This window comes from Anopheles funestus, chromosome 3RL (genome assembly GCF_943734845.2).
Source record: "Anopheles funestus chromosome 3RL, idAnoFuneDA-416_04, whole genome shotgun sequence".
In the NCBI taxonomy this organism is placed as follows: Eukaryota; Metazoa; Arthropoda; class Insecta; order Diptera; family Culicidae; genus Anopheles; species Anopheles funestus.
The window spans coordinates 28136741-28157916 of NC_064599.1; the positions used below are offsets into that span (position 1 = coordinate 28136741).

The 21176-nt window shown below is 37.2% G+C and overlaps 1 protein-coding gene across 2 annotated transcripts in view; it reads right to left on the bottom strand.

Moving 5' to 3' along the window:
- Positions 1-21176, bottom strand: part of LOC125771409 (uncharacterized protein DDB_G0283357) — a 64521-nt gene that overhangs the window by 28501 nt on the left and 14844 nt on the right. The window lies entirely within an intron of this gene.

The window sequence follows — 21176 nt, forward strand, 5'->3', positions numbered from 1 at the left end:
CGCTGCCTTCAGGCAATTCGGGTCTACGCAAAGAGGAGCTAGTAATCAGCCTTTTTGAAGAGGTTTGTTTAAACAAGGTTGTGGAAATATGGGTTTAAATAGTTAAAATTAAAACGAATTTCACACGTTTTTAACTGAAATGTTTTATCACACAGTTTAATGTTTTATGAAGGTAAAAAACAAGCTTTACGTGAAATTAATAAGTTAAAAAATTTGCCCAAAAGCTATAATATTTCGGTAGAACATTTCTAAACCTAAACGTTGGTGTTATGCATAATGAATCATATAAAGAGTCATTCTTTAAAGTTGCATTAATCTCTAAGGAGTTATGGAAATAGTTATTCTTATGAATACCTTGATGAAACAACCTCGACTATTTAGCTTAGGTACTCTAGAGTCTAGACTATCCAGCTATAGGTAAATTAACTCAAGGTCTTTTGTTGTTCCAAAACAAAAGATAACATAACCCAAGTCCTTCAAGTACTCGATTGTGTGGACCGATTGAGTTGAATTTTTGTTTTCAGACAAATTCTTTCTTTTTCTGTACCAATATTAGGTTTATTTGACTTTATTCATCTGTTGCGAGATGTTCAGTCCTGCGGACGTGGCGCTACTACATACAACACTGTGTTATCTCGAGTCTTTGAGGAGTCATGACTCTTCAGAATAGAGATTTAGAATCATTCATTCAAGTTCGAAGCATTATTAAGATTCATGAATCTGAATCAGATTCGCTCAACGTAATTCAAGTCGGAACCAATCAACGAAGTATAACAGAACATGCAAAACATTTCACTTCCATCATCTCAATGATGAAAGAATGTATTTCTTTAACCTAATTTAAAAACAATCAATTCTTCTCATTTGCATAATCAGCAGCAGCAGCACACAAAGAAAAAAACAGTCCGCTGTTGATGCTTTTTAAAATAGCTTTGTGTGTTTCTGATGGATTATTGATTCGTTCAAATCAGATTATGTTTCAGGTTTTGTGAAGCAACGCGAAATTCACCCCATTACTGATCGAATTGCCAAAGTTTTTTGTTCCGAAATGAGAAAATGCATTTTCCAGCTTTAACAGAAGCAAGTTTTAATTTGATTACAGGTTAATTGAAAGAAATGGCCAACAGCAAGACAGATATACAAAAGGGAAATTGTCGGAACACGACCCAAAAGCATGGCAATAAACAAAAACCCCACTGTGGTAAGAACTGGCAGCTTTAGGTGTATATTTTGTCCTTCCCGAGTAGCGTTCCTGGCTGTGTAGATATAAATGAAATAAACTCTCATAAAGCTACCGAAAACGCGTGGATGGTTTTAACGTCCAGCGAAGGGTCGAAAGTAAAAGACAAAGCGCAAACAGAGTAATAAAGAATGGGGGTGGGAAGTGAACTCCCAAAGTCCGACCCAAAGCCGGAGGAAATTTCTAGAAGATAAAACAGACACCCATGGCATGGTGGGGAACTTTAAGCGGATGGAAATGCCTCGGAAAGCCTCGAAGCGATAAAGTGTTAACTGCTGACTTACGTTGGAGATTACATGAATAACGAGGTGTCATAAAAATGCGGTTAAAGCGTCGTACCCAGTCGTACGCCAAGATGCCAACCAGACCGTTGATTTGTAAATGAAATACTGATAAACGTATCAACGGGTGAAAGGTTAAAGTTTTCAATTAAAATCGCCTGGTATTGCCGATGAATGATCTTTATGGTTTGGTAGTTATACTTTTTAAAACTTATTAAATCCATTAAGTAATTTAAAAATCATATCGAATTCTGATATACCAAACTCATAAAACACTGAATGTTGTAAACTACAACATAGAACAATCACAGTTTCAACGAAACTTTTCATAAATAAAACACTTTAAATTGTGCCGCACTGTACCGCCATTTCATAATTTTCCATTTCATTAGCGAGCAATCACGGTTTGCAGAATTACGAATCTTCATCATCAAAAGCGGCATCCTGTTCGCTTAATGATCAGCAAAAGCCTCTCAGCCAAACCCCTTTAGGGGTGGAGGGGTTTTTTCTGCCCTGTGGATGGAAAATCTGCCTCCCATGTGTACCTGGGCCACAATAACCGGTTTCAAGCTCGGTGACTGGAAAGTAAAATTGAATTGCTTTTCCCAGCGAGTTTCGCTCGGCGATGCAGCTCAGTACGCTAGAACGGAACAAGGAGGGTTTTTCCCCTAGAATGGTGCCCTGAAATCGATTTTCCTTTCGGTTTTCGGTAAGATCCGGTTAGGTAGATAAGAATGATGATGAACGTTCATTTTGCGAGCAATTTGCGATCCCTTCTAATTTTAATTTTCATTGCAAAGTAGCGCTGGAAGCGATGGGGCTTGAATGAGTAAATGTTTTCATCCTTCTTCCTCCACGCAAAAACGGTAGCTATCGGCTTGCTCAACCCCGTGGGTCCACGACAGATTGAAAATTGTTTAGCACGATCGAATAGCACGGAAAGTGGATTAATGTTATCCAGGCATCAGCTATTTCGCACGCATCGGCAAAAGTTTGCACACTCGCGCTGGTGTTATTAGTGTTGAAGCATTTGCCAATGGAGCAGCCTAATGGTTCACGGGGTTCTTGCCTAAGGTGAACCAAATGCCTCCATACCAGGACTAGGTGAAAGCGATAGTTCATCTTTTTAATTGTCGTGATTGTATCATGCATGTATCGGGATTTCATGTACGGTGCAATGTAAACAGACGCCTTTCGGTTGTATTCTGGAATGCAGATCCCATGGCTACGAGCGTTGTCTGTGAAAATGCAGTTGCAGTTTTCTTTCATCTGCACTAGGATCATTTGCACCTGTTGAAATACGGTTAAAATTCAATCAACTGTGTTTCCCATATTACACACCTTCCCTTTTTTCACGGTGAAAAGATACCATGAAAAAACTGCAATAGATGCAGCGTGTTTATGCAAAAATGGTATAACGGGCATAACTGTGTTAGCGTAGGGATGATTCTATTTGCATGGAACAAAAAGCAAACATTTCGCGACACATTAAACGGTTCTTGCCCGAGGGTGGAATAGGAATAGGGCCTTTATCGTTACGCTATTCGCACGTTTAAACGTCAATTGAAAAGTGTTTGCAAGGTGGAATTGTATAAAAAATGAATAGACAGATAAAGAATCACTCAATCAACTCCCAGAGTCGTCAACAGCATAACGTTTCACTGAAACAGCTGAAACATTTATAGAAGTATGTGAGAATATCCTTTAACAAAAAGAATGAGTGCTATTTGCTAATTAAAAAAGTATTCAAATGAAATATTAATATCGAAAGTATGCTTGGTCGTTCCATATGCATGTAACCAAACTTTTAAGCCATACTTATACTGTTTCGTCTTAAAACTGAATAGCAAATTTTCAAATTATACCCCAACATCTTGCCAAAGTATCAAATTTCCATGAACTTTGGGGCTACAAATAGAACAGATTAAGTATAAAAAATGCAAACACCACATAAAAGTTGCCTGACACACACCACTCCATATATGCACGTGTTTAAAGCAAGCAAAACGATTGTTAGATATCATTCTACATCTTCCATCAGCTGCAGACACACACGTTAGGCCAGCGCTGGTTCGTTTATCACAGAAACTGAAGAAGTCTAACAAAAACCACTTAACGTCATTTTGAAAGGTGCCGCTTTTGGAGGCTACTTCGCCGTCAGCACGCAAGTAATTGTGAAATGCGCCCAGCTGTGCGAAAAGATCCCGGTTTGCATGGATGCGATTTTATGGGTGACGATGAATGTGATGAAAGTGACGCGTCGAGCATCATTATGAATGGTAAATGGCATGATGAAGATTTGGGGTAGGAAGTAAAAGGAAAAGTTTTCTTGAATTTGGTTCAGTTTTTTGGTGTGTATGTGTTAATTGTCTTCAGCGGTTTAGAACCTTTTTTGATACTGTTCGGCGCTTTTGCTTGCGAACTTTAGCATGTCCGTTAGTATTAGAGTCAGAAAGAAGAAAACCTCAGACTCAAGTTTTAATAAATTGTACATTGAAGTTAGAAGACACTAATCAAGAGAAAAGACATACTCCCTTTGAGTTGTGCGAGAATCCTGAGTTTACCGAACGAATTTCTAGACCTTTTTTTACATGGCTATGTTTTAGATTAATTCGGTTAAAGCTGCGATTCGAGGAAACAATTATAAAGTTTTGGCTCTATTGACTAGAGCAGAGACTTAGATGGTAGAGACACCGACCGCCACACGTCAAGAATGGTATGAATTCGCTTCCGACCAGTACACCTATTTGCCGGGCTTGACTGTCCAAATAAAGGGTAAATGAAGAGGTACAATGGTTCAACATCTCCTGTGAATGGAGTGCCTCAAAGTTGAAGATCTCACGTAATATCTCGCTGAGGCATGGACTATGTCCAAAGATGACGAGATTCAACGGCTTTTGAAGGATCCACAGGAATGCCAAGCTCTTTGTGAGTTTTCCTCCGTCCTGGAGACTCTTTAGGCTTCAGGAAACTAATATCTTCTAAAATCTATAAATTGGGTAAAGTTACCCACATGGAAAGCATTTGGTACAACCAGTGCTACAAGTCTCAATTATTGTTACATGTTCACAACTTTCCAGAACGTTATCGCGTAGAATCAGGCCAATTTTTATTTTTTATCAGCGATCTTGATATTGAGTAATCTTTACAGGAGAACCTGATGTACTTGTCAACGACTACTTACATTTGTTAATGGATGGACATCGATCAGATCTTGTAATTCTCTCAAGAGTGATGGATTCTTCATACACATCTTAGCTAATCCCTGTTGGAAGAACAGGAAGTTACTGGTCTGCTATTTTCATTTGTACTATTGATGGACCTAAAGATCCCTTACAATACTTTCCTTTAAGATGAAAGAATTAAAAAAAAACACCCACGTAAGCGAGTAACAATTCATCTAGAATTGACGCAAGCAAAAGGCATTCCATAGAGCTGAAAAGTTTTCAGACGTTGCTGTCTAACGTCTAGAACCGTGATTCGCTTAAAGTGCGAAAGTTCGGTTGTGTATTGAATTTAAATTGCCACAAAGGGGCACAATACCTGCCCAGTAGCGTGTGTAGGTCAGATTCAGCTACCTTCCCTCTCGGACGCCATTACAGTTCATTGAATGTTGACTGTCCGAAATCGTTAGCACGTGCTACACGAAGAGAGGTGTCCAGCATGATGGGTAAGTTTTTCTCTCCTTCTACTCACCACCAAGGGAGACGACATAGCCCCTGCTTGCTTTACCAGTTTGTTTCTCACCACAGGCACGTTTTCCAGAGCTATTTCCGCCTTAGTCGCGGATCCGTAAGCGTCGTAAATATTCGTGGCCGGATATTACAAAACAGAACCGGACTGTATTTTGAGGTGTTACGGAATAAATCTGAGCAAAGGTAGGTCGCGTGAAAAGGTAAGGGATGTCTTTTGGGGGACGTTATAAGGCCAGAAAGTTAGTCGTTTAGCAGGCCATTAAAAAGTTTATGTTTTCGCATATTTAATATAACGCTGTGTGATGTTACGCTGGAAAGTAATGTTGTTGCTACATTCAGAGAAATAAAAAAGGCAACTTTACTTCAAATAATGTCCATGAGAGTAAATCAAATAATTAAAATGCTTTATAATATTTATTAAAAATCGCTCCCAGTTTGGAGCTGGGGTTAGTTTATTTTTAATTATAAAATATAAAAACTGATGGTGATAAAACTTCTTCGTTAAGTACGCAAATAATATGTCCTTTTATATGCAGCGTCACACTTTTTTTCATATAAAGTAGCGTTAAAAAAGCAATAAAACGCAACTCAACCGTTTTTAGTACTCGTAAGGAAACGGAAATTACTTTATCTTATTGAAATTCTAGCACTTCCCCGACCATTTCATGCTTTGAATAGCAAAATTGAAATGTTGCTCCTTATGTGAATATCGATTACTATTCGTTATTCACAAAAAGAAGGAAACAAATCAACGAATGGCCAGTTGTATCGTTGCAGAAGCAATTCCATTATTGGTAGAGAAAAAAAGTGTTTACCAACCGTTTATTTAGCCATGACGAATGTTTGGCAATAACACCTTCGGCCGTAACGGTTCGGTAGGCAAGATCGATTGATTGTCTTTGTTCTATCGTTTTGATAAAACCCTCCCCTTTGCGAAATGGGAATATTTTCTCACCAAACAAGCACCAATACATATTGATTTCGATGGGTTTATCATTCGAACGATTCGGACCGGAAATGGTAAGGCAGCTCGTTTTGATCTTTTGTTTCACAAATTCGGACGATTAACACCACTCTATTTGGGGTGAGTTCATCTCGCTGGTGACAGAATTTCTGGTAACAGAATGGAAATGTAGAGTTGCATTAAAGCATTAAAGACACGGAAGCCAACTCGATAAAGTCCTTATAATTATGCGCGAAAGTAGCGCGTTCGTGACCGTAAAATCCATTACCATATTAACGAGGTGAAATAATGTTTACAAATTTGATAGCAACACCGCTAAATTAGCGACCATCATCAACTGGTTGGCGTTTTTTTTAGTGGCTTCTTGTATAGGAATTCAAATTTGAAGCGTTAGCGAAACAATCGGGCCAATGGTTGAAGAGAATAAATTAAATTCAGAAGCGAAGTCTATTTACGCAACACAACTTCATTAAAGCGAGAAATTGAAGAGACGAAGACTTCGTTCACTTCTGATGGACCAATTTGGGTTAGGCTTTTACTTTACCTTTTACTATTATTCACACATGAGAAAGATAAATTTCAAAACTTTATTATTGATGAAATAGGATAAAATAAAGATTTAATAAAAAATCATGATATTCGGATCGGATAAACGCACAAAAACTCGTTATCGAAAGTTAAAACTCCGTGTCCATTTTAGAACGTTCCAATCATGCATGCTAAACAATTTATTTATAAAACATTTAATAAAAACCCACGGCTCAGAATAAGCTGCTTAAGAAAGGCTTAGTCATTTCCCGTTTGTTTGTTGCAATATTTGGTGAAGCCATGCAAAATGTTTTGCCACGAAGCCCTTTTTGTGCTATCATCGCATGTGAAGGAACGAACCTTTGATACACTTTCCGCCTGGAAGCAGAACAGAATTGACATCTAGAAGTAAAAGTTGAGTCGGGATGTTTAGCTTCAAGAATCTAAGCAAAACAGAAAAAAAAGAAAAACACTTTTGACATGGAGCCTCCCGACCACGATGATAAGCATCGTTTGAAAATCGATGGTCGCTTAAAGGAAGACAGAATGGAATTGCGATTGGAAGCGTCACGTTGACGGGCAAGGAATCGCATACGCACGATAATGGTTAAACGAAGGCATGACAGATTACGAAGCATGATGTGGAATTCAATTTTATTTGTCTTCTTCCCGCTTATCTGCTTCACAAAGCGGGGGCATTCCAAAAGGTATTCGTGGCAGGTATTAACTGACTTCTACAGGTTCTAGTATGTGAAGTTCTAGCGAACAGCAAAAAAACGCATGAACTCTGGTGCGTTATATAAAATGGATATCGATAATACTGCACCCTATAAATGCTTCTAAAATATGGCGTTCTGGTGTGGCCATTTTGCATTGCATGCTAGAACAATGATGCTGCAACACAGCAATGGAATATTGTAGCATAATGAAAGTTATCTCCGTTCAAATGTCGGGTTCATTCACTGCAAAGCGGAAGGGAGTTGGCAGTTGATTCTTATCTAAAGCTCAATAACGGAATGTGACACTATATGTCACGAATGGATGAGACACTGCTGGCAGAAATATGTTCTTCTAGGTATAGGTAGGGACTATGCATATTCTGTGCCTTCAGTGTGGTTTTATCAAGATTGAAACTCTCAATCAGTTTTGTCTTTAGACATGTAATTCCGATAAATGTTTCAGATAGACAAGGAATGGATATAGTTACTGTATGCCCAAGGCAAGTCATCAGGACAACAGTAATAGGATAGTGTACATATTCAATATAAGGACACCATTTTGTTGGTTTTGCTAACATTGTAGAATTTTTTTTATATTAAATTACTAGCTTACCCGGCAAACCTAGTTTTGCCCTTAACACGTTGACTGCCACATTACCTATTTCGTGGTTGATACAAACACTTCCCAGGGGGCCACATCCCCCAATTTCTGGGTGATGACAAATGCACTCAACGTACCGCGTATGAAGCACACCAATATCATGCCGTGTTTGCAAAATAGTCTGATAAATACGGTAGGTAAAAATTAGTTGCACCCTGATGGCCATTTTTAGTTTCGATTTGATCTTGTCGAAGTCGAAGACTTGTGAATAATGTAACATTATTCAACGTTTATAAGTCGTATTTGTTTGTTTCGGCTACCAAAATTTCAAAGATTTCCTCGTAGATTAATAATCAAAAATATAAAGTGTTTCGGAGTCATATGTAAAGGCGGCTTAGCAAAGCAGATTTCTTCCACAAAAGCAAATTATTTTTGTTGACCGATAAATTCACTTCATGCAGTTGGGGTTGGATTATTGAGGTAAGCTTTCGGGTTTTCTCTCTTTGTCTAAGTCCAATTATTTAAAAATATCTGGAGAGCAAATTCATCACATATACTATCATTAACATCGTAATTATCAAAGTCAGAATCAGAAGACAGAAGAAGTTTTCAAGAAATTAGCAAAACAAACGACATCATAAAATCGGTTCAAAGAGCGATTTGCGACGGGCAATTCACTGAACATGTACCGTGGCAGTCAACGTGTTAAACATGTGTTTTGTAATTAAAGTTTTCTACCAAACATTTTGAGTGTTCTATCTTGATTCGTGTGGTATTATTAGAGTGGCGATTTGAGAAAATCGTTGATCAGTAGAATATTCTTAAATTATTGCCATTCTTAATCCAAATGATATTCCCAATCAAAGCAATTTTTCTTCTTCTTTTGTGGCTCTTCTTCTTCTTTTCTGCTACTTCAGGAGGTATTTCTGGCTCTCCTTAACGATCGGGACTTAATACCAGGTCCTTCCGTGTAAGGCGCCTATTCCACATGTACTACCGAGCCGCAATTCACTAAACAGCATTTTTTTAATATTCACACACTTGCTTTTTACTTATTTATCACTGACTTTACGCTTCAATGAATAACATTGCACAAATAAATCGTCATGTGTACCTACTGTGATTGATATATTCGTTAGAACTTTTTTTTCCAGTACCTAGTGTTCAACATTATTCGTGTTGGAAAAATGGCTATGCCTACTTGATAACTCCCGCAGGAAAAACAGAAAAGAACTCATAATATTGGCCAGAGGCCGCCTAGCGAAACGAAAAATAGCGGTAAACCTATTCTCATACCTAACGAACGTTCAGCGAAAATTTCAAACAAATCGGTTCAACCGTTTAAGAGGAGTTTGCACACTAACACCGCGACACGAGAATTTTATATATATAGATTTTAAAATGTTTTATATTTTTGAATAAAATTGTTATTTTTGTGTATTATATTTGTTGGAATTTATAGTTTATAGTACGAAAATTATTTGAATTTCGTTTTTGAATTTTACAACGTAACGATACAGGATAACACTAGGAGCTATTAGTATAAATCGGACGCACGAAGTAACGAATAGGGATAGCTAAAATGAACTAAACGCATGAACTACGAATGAATTTTGTAACCGGACAGAATAAAAACAGTAGCAAACTGACCCTCTAACGTGCAACACATCCTTTCTCTAAATATCACCTTAATACCGATTTCCCGATCAGTGAAATTCATACAATATTATTTTACGTTTTATAAAATTATCATATTGGAGAGAGAGAGAGAGAGAGAGAGAGAGAGAGAGAGAGAATTGACTCTGATATAAACTAATCCAACACTTGTCTCCAAAAATCCAAAATTTTTGTATTCTCCATTAAAATTCTGTTATACATATACATATATCATTCTGGGCTCTATTTTACGTCACGTTATTTTTACCCATTTTTAAAACACTTTTTAAAACAGTTTTTGTATTAACTTTTTTCTGGAATTATTAATAAGTCCCCAAAAATAAATGTAAAATGACAATGAAAGCATATCAGGTCATTGTAAAACAGATTTCAGTAAAATATAGAATGAATTGCTTTAGGTGGCACACTTACCCTAGTTTCCTCTATATATTGAAAATCAAATTACTAGAAAACATGGGGGCTAGTGGAAGTTATTTTGAAAACCATTTCACTGTGTGTCAAAGTTTTAAACCGACTAAAATTTTTAATGAAAACATAAATACAAACAACGTGAGGTTTCTGGACATATTCGACATTCTGACGCCTTCTGTCGAAATAACTGAAAATCACCGTACGAACGGTGTTTTGCGTTGGCTTTAGGTCCAAAATAAATTGTAAGCTTCACCGGTATTATAATAGTGATCGGGACACGATTTCAATTCTAGCACGTATCTGTGCGAAATGATAAGGATTACGGATTGAATTGGCAACATTGCGTGCACGGTGGCACTACTCAAACATCCACTAACGAGCGTTCCGTACGTTTGTTTGCGTAAAGTCGTACACGTCGCATATGAATAGGGACTCTGATTGTAAGCGGTGTAGCCAGTCTAATTGAGTGCTTTGTACGTAACTGGAAGTTGTAAGCATTTTGTTTGCTTATGTGATAGTTTCAATTAAGCAGCTCAACAGCAAGAAGCCTATTGCAATTGTACTTTACAAACTGTAAAGCAGAAGAAATACGCAAGACACTATTTTTTGAATAAACATATTTAAAATTAATATATTGTATAAGACTTAAATAAATGAATAAATTATGAAAACTGCTTACATTAATGAAGTGAAGATATTAAATATCTACAAATTGTTTTGCTAACTCTTACTGTCACAACAAACAACAAAAACAATAAACAAGAAAAGCTCTTTACTAAAAAGGGACACAAATGTAACAAATTGATAAAATAAAAATATAGAAACAATTCTCACTCTTCATACCCAATAAAGGTTAGAATGAAAGTGCTCCAGGTATTGACTTTTCCGCAAAAATTTACACCGAAAATGGATTATCCATGTACCACTATTCTCATGATTCTCTCACTTAACACATAATCATGGAGCAGAAAAGTTTTCGGCATGGATTATGGTTCATTAAAAATTTACTATCCTACCATTTTGGGACGATTCAAAACTTTCTATGAACTGCTGGTGAGTATTATTGTACCGATGTTCATATGTAACAAATCTTGGCACTAGCTTCCTTCCAGTGATTTATTGACGTTGGCATAAGCTTCAAACCTGTACAGAATGTATGGTTCGTGACCATGCCATCAATTTTCGTACAAGAATCTTGTTCAGTTTCGTTGCTCAAGTATGTCGATTGCGGGACAACGCATCGAATTTAACGAGCATCTTTCTTTTTGTTTGTGCACCAACATAAGCTTAAGCAAACGGAAACCATCCTTCGGGAATGGAATGCGATTATCTTTCCATGTGATTACTTTCCAGGCATGTTGGCTGCAAACGGAAATGATGCCAAAAAAAAGGTTGCTGGTCCAAAAGGCGGCTAACCTGGAGAAGTATCTCTCAAGTCACCACGGCGTTTGTGAAGCGTAACCATCAGAAAGTACCTACTGTTTCTGGGTGGTTTGCTGTGATTGAAATATTCATGAGAAGCGGTTTTTTGGTCTGGAATGAAGGCTATGGCGATCGATGCGAGGTTCTCTAGCTCTTGCTGTGCCAAGGTACGTATGGCTTGATGCCAGGTGGTTTGATATCGAATCGATCTTGATAAATCTGCACAGCACTAGGGACGGTGGTGGTTTTGCCGTGTCGTAGCGCGTAAATCAGTTCGTTGAGTAGTAGAGTTGAAATTATAAATAACGTGATTAGAGTAATCCATTTCTGGGAGGGAGTGAAAGCTTGTCGTTTATTAAAGAATAATGAAACAGGTGTAAAAGAAAATGATGAGTTCTCAGCTTGAGCGAAAGGTCTGGTTCATTTCAAAGGAATAAGAAATACTAAAATTAATAAAAAGTTGATAAACCAAATCATCCAAAGTAGTACCAATTACCATCAGAAGTAATAAAACTGTTCAATATTGTACAAACTATTCGGCTTTGTTGAAATCTTAAAATCCCTAATTTGAAATAACCGAAGCCTCGTTTAATAATATGCTGTACTGATGAATCGGTATATGATCAAAATATATAATAATTTGGTATATAATGATACGAGAACAATTTTTCGTCATTTAACATTCAAATTGCATATCACATTTTACTACTTTGTGTCATCAGTAAATAAATATTATTCTGTCTTATCAAAACTCATTTTTTACTTAATCTACCATGGTGAACAGACTAAAGCAGCGAATAGGAAAATGGGCGAGAGTAAGCTTAGACAAGGTATCGTAAAAATAAGTAAATTATTCATCAACCCGCGGTGTACGGTGGTAATATTTTAGGTTTTCTCAATTTATTTTAACTGATGGAAGAAGCTCCGCTACGTGAGGGAAAAAAGATGACATCTTCATTTCACTCTAGCCTTATACCGAGGGGTGGTAGACAATGAGAATTTAAGTAGAGCCCAATGCTAAGCACTTTTTTTATACAAACACGAATAGATTCAAAATCCTCCAGGGTGGTGGTAAATTGTCTGTGTCTATGATGAATTTGAGCAAAAAAAGAGACGGCACACCCAGTAATTGCCAGTGGACAAATTCATCACAATTAAGCGAAATTAAAACGGAAGCCAACGAGACAGTGACACAAGGTCGGGTAAAAATGTATCATCGCACAAATCTTTGCATAACAAATATGACAAAAAAATGGTTGTGTCGCGCGCTTGGAATGGAAGAAGGAATGAATGTACACATCGGTAAAAAATGACTCAAAAGCGTATCTAAACAAAATTATAAAATAAAATAGATTGTGGGTGTTTTTGCAATTTTCCTTTTCCTATTCTAATTAATAAAGTTGACATTTTTTTACACCTTTAGGAATTGCAGATAAATTTTATTTACTTTAGAATTTTATTTTATGGTCTAAAAATGGCATAATATAATCAACATTTGTAATAAATAGAAACAATATGTGAAACACCATGCGTCTCCATTAAATATTTTTCCCCTTTAATTTCTCGTTTTCAGTTTGATTTCTTGCTTATTTCTTAAAATTGAGTAATATCTTTTTTGTGCTGTATTTTACCATCAATGAGTATAATTTAAAAAATATGTATATAAAAATTTTCATTTATTTCACCACAGCCCAAAGTTTGAAGTTTTTATTGCTTACAATTTTTAGATTTTGTTCAAATAAATAACCTACTAAATAAATAAAAACAATACAAGAAATAACATAAAATTTAGATCATACATGATTCACTCCATAAACACATCAACAAGCCGTGTATCCTTTTATCGAACCTCGTCGGGTTTTTTTTTGGACAGGGAAGCGCTCACAAATCATTCCTCCCGGATGGTTCCTGCATCAAAAAGTTATGCGTACGCACGTGAAAGCTTTTATTATTCGATTAATTAATTTTTCCCTGTTTCTCGCTTTTAGCGAAATGCGTAAGGTATGTGTTTGGAAGCGTTCTATCAGGTACGCAGCCTACGAGCATAAAATGATATTTATTTTTCATGCGTTTCAAGACCGAAACAAATGAAGATGCGAACCAATTCCTGTTTGGAGTATGTGTGTGTGTTTGTGCAGTTATTTTAGTCCATACATCGCTCGGTATGGAGGGAAGTTCGAACGGATGCTGTGTGATGTTTGCCGTGCTGTTGTGGCATCACTGGGCCTATTTGTGTACTCCGGTCCAGCATGGATCGCTTAATGATGGTTTATTTATTTTTATACAGTCAATTTCCGTAGCAAATTAGATTGTAGTTCGAAAAAAATTCGACGGTCGATAAGTCAGAAAGTGGTTTGTTTTGTGGGTGTTTTGTGTGAAAGTGAAGTGCGAACCGTTCGAACCCTTTGGTTGTTGTTTCGGGCACGTTAATGGCATACAGATTTGATTGAGAATTGGATAAAGTAGGTCAGGTCAGTAAATTGGTTCCAGCATAGAACTTTTCTATTTATATATTTGTTGTTTTATTTAAAATTTCATTAAGCTCTTAACTTATTTACAAAATGGTCAGCAGGGTAGCTATTCCAATTCTTTATTAGGTAAACATGTTTAAAATTAATTGAATGTTGTGTTGATTTAAAAGTTTCTTTCCCTCTTTGTTTGAGAAATGTTGGCCATTTAAAGCTCTCTAAATTGTCCATTTTCGGAGAAAGTTACTTGTTTAAACTTTTGCAATATACCGCACATGCACCACAAACATTACGTTTTGTTGTCTTTTCAGTGATGCTGATGTGGGTTTTAGGACAAAAGGGATTTTTTCTGTCTTCCTCAAACAGAAAAAGCTGTTGCGTTTTCAGCTTCCAGTATGCTTCACTGTGTGACTTTGAGTGAAAAGGGTAAATTATGTTTGAATATTTAATGCAATACAAATAAGCTTTCATCCTTCGTACAGGAAACCAAGGCTGTAAAAATGGTACCCATATTAGCTCGGTTTGCCGTCAGGCTTGTTTGTTGCATTTTGGTCTTTGCAGTGTTATTTCGGTTTTTTTACACAACATGTCAAAATGTGTGTTAGTGGTGTGACCTTTCTGTTAAAGTGCTGCTTGAATGTAAGAATAAAAATTCATTTTATTTCTTACCTATAGATCGTAACAGGATATGTTTGAATTTTCTTCTATGACAAATATGTTTCCGATGGATATAAAAAGTATTTGCCTAAAAAAACTATTGCCATTTCGTAACTTTGAAAAGTTTTTTTCCATCAGGACGTATTAGTAGTAAAATGAAAAACAAAAAGTTTTTCACCAACTAAAGCCATACCGGCTTAGGTTGTGATAGATTAATCGAAACGTGACAGCTCAGACACCACACCCATTTGCATCGCTTTTGTAATCAATCATCATGTGTCACTGTGTAGCGTCTACTTTCACTATAATGCTTGTCTCCCATACCGACCGTGTATCGGCAATGCAGTAGAGGAATTTGTCCCCCGTCCACTACAGCTGTTTTAGTAGTGTGTGGAGTCTTTAGTTGCGCAAACGGCCGAAGAGCAAAGCGTTGCCGCTAGGCTTGTGAAATTTATTATTATGAGGACGATATTTTTCCAAACGGATTTAGAAATACTGCTAACTGCTGCGTCGTGAGGATTATAATAGTGTGTGTGAGCGTGTTTGAATTCTTTTCTCAAACACCAATGGAAGCGATAATGTTTTTCCTGTTCATCTACAAGGACACAAAGTAAATGTAGTAGCGAGCCCAAAATCCAACACGTAATATGCACAATATGGGCAAAGGGGGACCCGGTTAGCCGTTTCCGGATTTCCGGTCAAAAGAATGATGATAATTGATATAATGTGTTGTGTTGGAACATTTTCGTTTTCGACTGCACGATAACAGGCCGAGGTAAAGGCAAGCGAGTTTTGTGGAACTGATCCAATTAAGGTTAAACGAACAAAAACCAGACACTTTGAAACGGTGTAGTGCGCGGGTTTACATGTTTGGGTTTTGTCATTTAATTAGGTGACGGAACGAAATATATCGAGAAAACAGAAATGTTTCCTTTTTAGCCAATTTCAATTAATTTCATCCTTCTTTGCAATACGCAAAATCAGGTGATTGAGGATCTGAGTAAGGGGTTTCAAATCGATATGAATGTTTTGATTGGTCAAAGTTTGCTCAAATCATGACACTGAAGCATCTATAAATACATGGAGCTCGAATCGTGGTAACGGTAAAGTGTTCGAAAGGTATTTGAATGGTGGACGAAAGGAATACGATGTTATGTTTAGTGAACCGTCACTAATTGACGATGATACTTCAAAGGGGTTTGAATTGTAATAAGGAAGAAGGATCTGAGGTTCAATGCTGGATTGCTTCAATGGTCTGTTTTTTTCTTCTAAGAAGTGACACATTATAAATTGAGATGAATGATAAGCATCCTTAGAAGGACTTTATAAAGCATGTTTATTATTACGGTATGGTGTTTTTGGCCATCTTTTCAGATTATTTTTAGTTAGTTTGTTATCGAATACCAATAGAAACATAAACAAATTCAAGTGAATTCTTTCCGGGTTCTACGATTAATGTGTTCCAGAGATATTCTTCTTCTTCTTGGCTTAACGACCTTACAGGTCACGCCGGCCATTTCTGGCTTACTAGACTTATTTTACCACGTAGCCGGATAGTCAGTCCTTGCTACGGGGGAACGGTCCGGATGGGATTTGAACCCGGTCCGGCCGTGTGGACTGGCGCCGTTTATCACATGCACCACCGGACCGCCCCGCCAGAGATATTAGCATACCTTGAATTTAAGTTTGTTTCAAGTATCCTTTAACACATCGTTTATATTTCGATTCAAAGGATCAAATATTTATTTACTTGGGTTTTAAGTCAATTCCTCAAGAACACTAACATTTACGCGCGTAATATTTATCTCAGATTCAATTAAATGTCGTTTGACACGTCATTTATATTTCGTGTTAAAGGTACTAATACTTAAATCTTTGTTTATCATGTGAACTGTTGAGTGTTGAGCGTAAAGTGAACAGAGCCATTAGGTTAACTAGAATTTAAGTATATTTAACATATCGTTGTTAACGTCGTTTATGTTTCGTATTAAAGGATCGAATTCTTTATATGAATAGCAACAAATGCTTAACCTAATTATTTTTTAAACAATGAAAGCGGGTAAAATAAAATAGCAAGCTTAATGTAAAAAAAGTTAGTATCATAACAATAAAAAAATACAAATCGTGAAGGATATTTTGTAAGTATTTATGGGAAATTTGATACCTATTCTCCGTACAAAGACATTTTTCTTCACTTTTTTTTGTACTTAATCGTAGCATTACAAATTGTTTTAAAATAAACCCATCACTAACATGTAAAAGTTTGTAAAGGTATTTTCAGTTTCAGTTGAAAACAACACTTCATTCTTGAACAGACATCTGGAAATGAAAAATTATACGAATACCCAAGCGATGTATAGAACTGTTCCAAAATCCGATAACGAAAGGTCACTCTTATGCGTTATAGCATGGCGCTCATACCTATGTGTGTGTGTGTGTGTGGTGATAAATCGCACACCCCCCTGAGGCTGAAAGTTCAAACCCACTGTACAAAACTTACAAAATTCTCCGAGAAGCTTACGTAACTCTGTATTTCTGTATGTTTTTTTTCCATTTTGGCGAATGGATGATTTATGGCACCGTAAAGTATGTGCCCTTTGTTCTGTGTGTGGTTGGTGCCTTACAAAAAAAAAGCTGTACGTTGCATTATGTAGCTAAAATTTTGACGCGTTTACCACCGCCGGAGGTTAAAAAGCCTAGGGTTATGAGACATGTTTTTCCCTGTTTCCTACTGCGTTTTTGGAAGTGAAAAATGTACTCCAAGCTTGGCAGGCGCCAGGAATCCATTAATCTTGCTGCCTGCCTGCCTGGCTGGTTGCCGGAAGGATTTTAAAGGGGTGAACCAATCGGGCATCAATTTGCAGCATGGAGAGTTGCAAATAAATAACAATTACTCCGAGTACGTAAGCGTACTTTAAAGCTGTGCAGTTTAGTAACACTCGGGGCGTCTTCCTCTCACCAGAAGTATGTAATGGGTTATGAAGAATTCATTGAAGAGCTTTGAAGAGCCGTTGGTTTTTGGTTGAAGTGTTTCATCTACCATTCGGTCACATACAGCTCATACGACTCATTGTATCTGCACAGTGTCTTCCCAAATCAATTTGTGCCAGTGGAAGGGTACGTCATCATCTTACTTCTCTTGCATAGCGTCATCATCCACGAGCACGACTCCGAGCAGCGCTCTTCAGACAATGGTTGTTGCTTGTTACTAGCAAAATGGATTCGAACGAGGTTTTGTGGGAAAATGGGATGGATTTGTGTTGCAATTGCATGAGACGTATTGTTTGCTTACACGTAGGTAAGAGCCATAGAGCAGCCATGAGTGATGCGTCGGCAAACAGAGTCTCGCTCAAGGATTAAAGCAGCTCGAATGACGTTAGGACAGCATCGGCAAGGCCAAACAGGGATTTTGACTGATGGATGTCCTATGTTTAAGAGAGACCGCCTAAGAGTAGAGTCGCCCTTAACTGATCCCCTGTGAATGAAACAATTCAAAACCGGATTACCCAAAGATTGCCTTCCAAACATTCACTTATTCATTATCATTCTTCAACGGGGTTGCAGAAGGGCAAGCAGCGCCATTTCGTATGTTTGTGTTGTTCGGATCGGTATAAGATCGTGCAAACCACCACCGTACGGTAGTATACGATTTTTATCATCTTGCCAACATGCAATCCACTCCATCTTCAACCCCCTTGGGGCGGGCGACAGTAGTTGAAGCACACGTTCAATCCTTTTTACGGCGCAGACCCAACTCTCCGCTGTGAGTGTCTTTTTCTGTACGCCATTCACACCCATTCTTGGTTCGGTGCCTTGACGTTAGACGTGGTTTGTTTGCTTGTTAGATCTTTGATTCGGTCGTCTTTCGCCGTCTCGGAATGGGTCCGCTATGATCCACCGGTTCGGTGAGTACGAGATGTACTAAGGGTATATTGGGTGAAAAAAAGAAATCGCCGTTTCGTTAGCAGCGCCATGGAACCATAGCAAACGCACCCGACGTAAATCCAATCTCTCGTTGCTGGAGTGCTGGATTACCGAGAAGAATTTGAGTGGCGCTAGATAATGCCGAAGCTTCAGAAGCTTTGCGCATATTGACAGCTGCAGCGAAATTGAATCCTATTTTTGGGAACACTCTTGCCGCGTGTCCCCGGTTAAAGGTGACAGATGATGTCCTATGGGTTTGGCACAGGTTTTGATTGGCAGACGGGATGCAAAACTCGGGCCTAGATGTGTTTTTTTGGTTGTTGTTGTTGCTGCTAGGTGTCCCTTGCCAACACCTGTCGAGTGCGTACAGACCTAGCTATAGCATTGTCAATCAAACCCAGACAGTGTTGAGGTACACTGTTTGCACAGGGTATAACATGTTTGCTCTTTCGCTGATAAACAAACTCATCAAACAGTGAACATGCAAAACAATCCACATGAGATGAACAGTGAATTAATCGATTATACCTACATGGGTTTTGGTACATACTTCGATGCAGTTGTGTTGGACATTTTGCCCGTCTGCATTGGTTCAAATTTTGCGATTTTATTTTAATAAATTGAATGATGAAAATGATTAAGTGGTTTTTTGTGTTGAAAGTAACAAAATATTGTATTTTTTTCTCAAATTTAAATTAATTTTTAAAATCCCTCAATGTAACACAACGATAGACGTATGTATACGGAATGTTGGTACCTTTGTTTTGAGGAATTCAATTTGTTTTGCATAAATGAAGGCTGGATCGTTTTCAGTGAGATGATAAGGGTTTTACGAATGCGGCATTGTTTGTTCAATATAAGAACTATCAAGTGTTTTAAGCAAAACGCTGGTTGTTCCTTTTTTATTGATTTTTTTATTTATATATTTTATTGAGTATATTTTGTAGTTGGACCTAATCACACTAATCAAAATTAATATTTCAATAATTCATTTCTGAGCAATATAATTTAAATTTTACCTCTATAAATCATCATATCTTTTAGTATGGAGCAATATTAGCATCTTCGAATACTGCTGCTTTGAATATTCGACACATTAACTAGAGTTAAGACAGGTTTAAAAAGCATGGTTTACCCAAATGGCGGACACATTAATTTGTATAAATTAACAAATTATCAAACTGTTGTTGAATTTGTCTCTAATTAAGCCTTTTGGTATTACCTTACAAATGATTTAATTGAGCAGAACATATTACATTACAAGTATATAAGTATTCTCTGACAACTTTCACACATTCTTCGAAAAATTTGAAAACATTAGTAATCGACGCATCGTTCAAGTGCTTTTTAAAACATTTTCCGCATAATGTTGTCATTGCTACAATCCCGAAATTTATAAAGAAAATAAGCTTAATGCAGAAAGAAGAACAATGTTTAGTCTCTATGATGCAGTTTCGTATTTTATCTTGCAAACCTGCCTGTTTGATCATTAGGCAATGCGATATTTCTACCCCGAAAAAAAGAATATTATTTACAAAAAGCCTTTCCCTTGTATATATGGTGGTATTAGCCGTGGAAGTTATTTACGATGAACTGCTCAAAGCAGACAGCTCTATTAAAGCATCCTCATAGTGATAAACGAAAGGGCTGCTGTAGTTAAAAATCTCTGCAGTGCATGTGAGGGATCTTAATGTACCTCGGCAATGCACGTTCACATGGAGAATTTTAAAATTCCTGTAACACCTTGCCAAGGAAACACAGATGGTGCAACCTCAGATTAATATCGTATCATTTATTCCGTTCCACGGCACATGTTCTGGTTGAGAAATTTTTCCCAAAAATTTGAGGAGTTACAATAATGACATAAGAATGCGGATAGTCTCTATAAAATCTTAAAGTCTTTAAAAGAAGTTTAAGAATTTTTCGGTCCAAAAAAGGAAAAGATAAATAAAGCGAATGAAAATAGAAAACAAAACTTTTATTCTAAATAACTTTTTTGTGCAAGCCATTAAAGGCTTTTTTAAAGTTTGCATCAAGATAAAGACTAGAAAGCTTTTATGAATAAAATATCTGATTTAAAAAAAAATATTTTCTTTATTCATAAATAAACCATAATAATACGCCTTGAGCATTCACCGTAAAACGAAAAGTTTTCCCAAAAATTAAGCATTTTTAAGTAATAAATGTCTTTAACATTATTTTATGTTTCTCTTTAGACGCCACTTCACAGGATAAAACATGGGAGCAGTTTTTGCTTGCTGTTTCTGACGGCCTGTCACGAGAAATAAGCTAAGATCTCACGACTAACAGCTCATAGCAGGAGCCGGACCTTTATGTATCCACCGATACCCCGAGGGATCAATTAGTCCGATTTGAAATTCGTTCGCCGAAAATGTCAGCCGACTTACCCCATCGTACCAGATGGAACTCTACAGGTTAGTGTACTGGGTAGCAAAAACAGAAACAACAGTTCACGGTACTATTTCATTTCGCACCAAACAGCCGGCAAAAAGGGCAATGAGTGCAACATCTCGTATCAACTTGTTCATGAATTTTGCAGCTCGCTGGTGATAGCTGTTTCGCAGTACA